At 32.1% G+C, this 5,071-nt stretch overlaps 1 pseudogene; it reads left to right on the top strand.

Moving 5' to 3' along the window:
* Positions 1-301: 301 nt before the first annotated feature.
* LOC149194337 (SART-1 family protein DOT2-like) lies at positions 302-3,603 on the top strand (annotated as a pseudogene).
* Positions 3,604-5,071: the final 1,468 nt, after the last annotated feature.

Below are 5,071 nucleotides of genomic sequence, written 5' to 3'. Positions count from 1 at the left end.
AAAGCTTTATGAAGGTGTGTGGAAAAAAAAGGGAAGTTATAAATAATGATATGAATTCTTAAATTTATTTTTGTAATGAATTGTCTCATGTAGTCATCATAACTATAGTATATATTTGATTTTTTAATTGATGTTTCATTGTACTACCTCATTATTTTATAATTCTAATTTTGTGCTCATTGAGCCAAACACTCACAAGCCTGTAATTGAAGATGTCTTTAAAGAGGATGATGAGGGTTTAGGTCCTGTCAAAAAAGATGATGTTGCCAAAACCATAAGTGGTTAGACTGAGGTGAAGGAAATGGATATAGATGTCAGTTATAAAAAATTAGAAGAGGAAGAAATGGTGACAGATGACATAATTAAAGAAGCTTATTTAGGAAAAGGTTTGGCTAAGACCTTGCAACTATTGAAGGAAAGGGGTTCATTGAAAGAGTATGTGGAATGGGGTGGAAGGAATATGGAGATGAAAAAAAGAAAACTTGTTGGACTATGAGATACTGATGGACCAAAAGAGATACAATTAGACCATTTAGATGAGTTAGGTCATATTGTAAGTTTCTTTGTTTGAAATTTAAAGTTGTCCTGTGCTTTAGCATGTCAATCCCCTAGTTTAATTCTTTACTATCTATTCATAGAAACAAGAAATTCATTTCATTTCCATATATATTTGCAGATGAAACCTAAAGAAGCTTTTTAGAAGTTGTCACATAAGTTGCATGGAAAAGGCCTTGGGAAAATGAAACAAGAAAAACATATGAAAGAGTATTAGGAGGAATTGAAGCTTAAGAAAATGAATACCAGGGACACCCATCTGATGTCCATGGAAAAAATGTGTGACATCCAAGCCAAACTACATACTCCTTATATTGTTCTCAATGATCAAATTAAACTAGGGTGTACTTATCTTCTTTTTAGTTCATCCACGAGTACTTTTAATTCGAGAATTATCTCACCGGTATTGGCTTATGATAATGTACAACCTTGTCCATGTATTTTAAAAGTCACTGAAGAAGTGGGTTTTCTACTGTTGAAAAGGAGGTTCTAGGAAGCGTGACTCTAATGCTTGGTGACAAGAAGGTTGCTAGCATTGAACTGAAAATAATTTTCTTCTTGTCTTCCTTTAGATTAAGTTTGTTCATGACAACTGTGTACTACATTACATGTTGTGTCTTCAAGTTTTGCAAATACGTGACATGATTTTTTACATTGTAGGTTAAAAATTTCTTAGGAATCAAGCATAAATCTAAAACTGGGACGATGGGTTCTACGAAAAAACCAAAGACATGATATAGTTAGACTTGGCACTTCTTAAAAGAAGATTGAGTTCTTTAGGGCCATGAATACTACTATTGGCAAAGGTGTTTGAAGTCCTCATATATGATATGGTCCTTAAGGTTCTTAGCTTTTATGCCAATAGCAAGATCAAAATTCAAGAATAATATCATTATTTGTGCTGAGCGGGACCGTATTTTCTCAAATGAGTTTATGAGTCATCACAATTGAGCAAGTGGGAAATAAGATGTTAAAATGTTGATATTGTAGGTTAATATTATGTATAGAGAATATAAAATATTTTTTCTTTGTTGAAAGTTTCAATGGCCATATGTATGGATAGTGTGCATCAATTTTAACTTAGAGATTATGGAGGGAGTTCTGTTTGAAGTTTGAACTTTGAGGACATTGTTTTGGTGTAGACTATTTTTGTCCTTTCATGCATTTCTAGGATATTATATGGATGAAGAGAAGAAATAACAATATCCAAATGCTACTTGACCAATTTTACTGGGAATTTTTAGAAAACGTTTGTAACCTTTGACTCCATATCGATGCTTCACCTTTTAAGTTTTCAGGATCTAGTTTGGATGTACATTTATATAATAAAAACTTTACCCAAGTTACATTGCTAGTATCATTTTGTTTATTCTCAACATTAGGTAGCTATGGTTTGGTGGTGATATGCATTCTTGAAAATGTTCCACAAGCTTGCCAGGTTCTATAGAAACTATCATGACTCCTTTTTTAATATAAAAGAAATGTTTTCCTTAATTTGATTGGTGGCATTTTTCAAAGAACATACTTCTCAAACATGGTTGTATCTTTCTTATATAACGTTTCTCAATATTAGTTTAAATTTTGTTGGTATTTGATGTGGGGTCGTATGGAAGTCATAATGGAAATAAGCAAGTTAGAATTTTCCCATATATTTTTCTAAATAATCCCTGCATTTTTGTACTACTGTTTTTACAAACATTAGAATCTAGTGGATGAAACATTACTGAATTAACATTTGGTATAGGAAATCTTGTCCATTTTTCACCTTTTCTTTAGTGTCTTATGAACTAACAACATCTCGTTTCATTATATTATAATTAAACCAATTGTGCCACTTATTTTTATTATGTGAATTTTGTTATCATTCTACAGATCAATTGGAAAACACCTTGCAGATATTTGTGCTTTTGCATGCAAAATACATCTGTTTCCCGTAGAGTGTTGCATGGGGCACAAATTATATGAAGGATTGGGTGAACACTGAATAGGATGAACAAAATTTTTAATGATCAAGAAATCATTTTGACGTTGTGCTAGTAGGACATGCATCTACATGTAGTAGTCCCAATGGAAGTTGAGAAGTTAGTTGAGCCTGATATTAGTGGGATTGTTGTTTACATACCACATTATCCCTTTTTTCTAGGATAAAATGCTTCCTTGAAACATTATAAGAAAAATGTAGAAAAATTCAAACAAAAAAGAGTGGGCCACAAACCAGTGTCCAAAAGCCAAAAATAATGTATTGCCTCACATGCTAGTCAAAATTAGGACAGTCCAAGCCCCAAGGGATTATGAAAAACTAACTTACTAAGTGAATAAATAAATCATATGGAAATTCTAACAGAGCTCCTGTGCTTTAGCATGTCAATCCCCTAGTTTAATTCTTTAATATATATTCATAGAAACAAGAAATTCATTTCCTTTCCATATATATTTCTAGATGACACCTAAAGAAGCTTTTTAGAAGTCACATAAGTTGCATGGACAAGGCCTTGGGAAAATGAAACAAGAAAAACATATGAAAGAGTATTAGGAGGAATTGAAGCTTAAGAAAATGAATACCAGGGACACCCATCTGATTTCCATGGAAAAAATGTGTGACATCCAAGCCAAACTACATACTTCTTATATTCTCAATGATCAAATTAAACTAGGGTGTACTTATCTTCTTTTTAGTTCATGCACGAGTACTTTTAATTTGAGAATTATCTCACCGGTATTGGCTTATGTTAATGTACAACCTTGTCCATGTATTTTAAAAGTCACTGAAAAAGTGGGTTTTCTACTGTTGAAAAGGAGGTTCTAGGAAGCCTGACTCTAATGCTTGGTGACAGGAAGGTTGCTAGCATTGAACTGAAAATAATTTTCTTCTTGTCTTCCTTTAGATTAAGTTTGTTCATGACAACTGTGTAGTACATTATATGTTGTGTCTTCTAGTTTTGCAAATACGTGACATGATTTTTTGCATTGTAGGTTAAAAATTTCTTAGGAATCAAGCATAAATCTGAAACTGGGACGATGGGTCCTACGAAAAAACTAAAGACATGATATATTTAGACTTGGGACTTCTTAAAAGAAGATTGAGTTCTTTAGGGCCATGAATACTGCTGTTGGAAAAGGTGTTTAAAGTCCTCATATGATATGGTCCTTAAGGTTCTTAGCTTTTATGCCAATAGCAAGATCAAAATTCAAGAATAATATCATTATTTGTGCTGAGCGGGACCGTATTTTCTCAAATGAGTTTATGAGTCATCACAATTGAGCAAGTGGGAAATAAGATGTTAAAATGTTGATATTGTAGGTTAATATTATGTATAGAGAATATAAAATATTTTTTCTTTGTTGAAAGTTTCAATGGCCATATGTATGGATAGTGTGCATTAATTTTAACTTAGAGATTATGGAGGGAGTTCTGTTTGAAGTTTGAACTTTGAGGACATTGTTTTGGTGTAGACTATTTTTGTCCTTTCATGCATTTCTATGATATTCTATGGATGAAGAGAAGAAATAACAATATCCACATGATACTTGACCAATTTTACTGGGAATTTTTCGAAAATTTTTGTAACCTTTGACTCCATATCGATGCTTTACCTTTTAAGTTTTCAGGATCTGGTTTGGAAGTACATTTATGTAATAAAAACTTTACCCAAGTTACGTTGCTAGTATCATTTTGTCTATTCTCAACAATAGGTAGTTGTGGTTTGGTGGTGATATGCATTCTTGAAAATGTTCCACAAGCTTGCCAGGTTCTATAGAAACTATCATGACTCCTTTTTTAATATAAAAGAAATGTTTTCCTTAATTTGATTGGTGGCATTTTTCAAAGAACATACTACTCAAACATGGTTGTATCTTTCTTATATAACGCTTCTCAATATTAGTTTAAATTTTGTTGGTATTTGATGTGGGGTCATATGGAAGTCATAATGGAAATAAGGAAGTTAGAATTTTCCCATATATTTTTCTATATAATCCCTGCATTTTTGTACTATTGTTTTTACAAACATTAGGATCTAGTGGATGAAACATTACTGAATTAACATTTGGTATAGGAAATATGGTCCATTTTTCACCTTTTCTTTAGTGTCTTATGAACTAACAACATCTTGTTTCATTATATTAGAATTAAACGAGTTGTGCCATTTATTTTTATTATGTGAATTTTGTTATCATTCTATGGATCAATTGGAAAACACCTTGCAGATATTTGTGCTTTTGCAAGCAAAATACATCTGTTTCCCGTAGAGTGTTGCATGTGGCACAAAGTATATGAAGGATTGGGTGAACACTGAATAGGATGAACAAGTTTTTTAATGATCAAGAAATCATTTTGACGTTGTGCTAGTAGGACATGCATCTACATGTAGTAGTCCCAATGGAAGTTGAGAAGTTAGTTGAGCCTGACATTAGTGGGATTGTTGTTTACATACCACATTATCCCTTTTTTCTAGGATAAAATGCTTCCTTGAAACATTATAAGAAAAATGTAGAAAAATTAACACAAAAAAATAGT

Source organism: Pinus tabuliformis, chromosome 2_2, assembly GCF_031772625.1.
Source record: "Pinus tabuliformis cultivar Carrire ecotype Pingquan chromosome 2_2, CPIR1, whole genome shotgun sequence".
In the NCBI taxonomy this organism is placed as follows: Eukaryota; Viridiplantae; Streptophyta; class Pinopsida; order Pinales; family Pinaceae; genus Pinus; species Pinus tabuliformis.
Note: the sequence above shows the minus strand (reverse complement) of the source record. Positions and strands in the feature narration are given on the sequence as shown.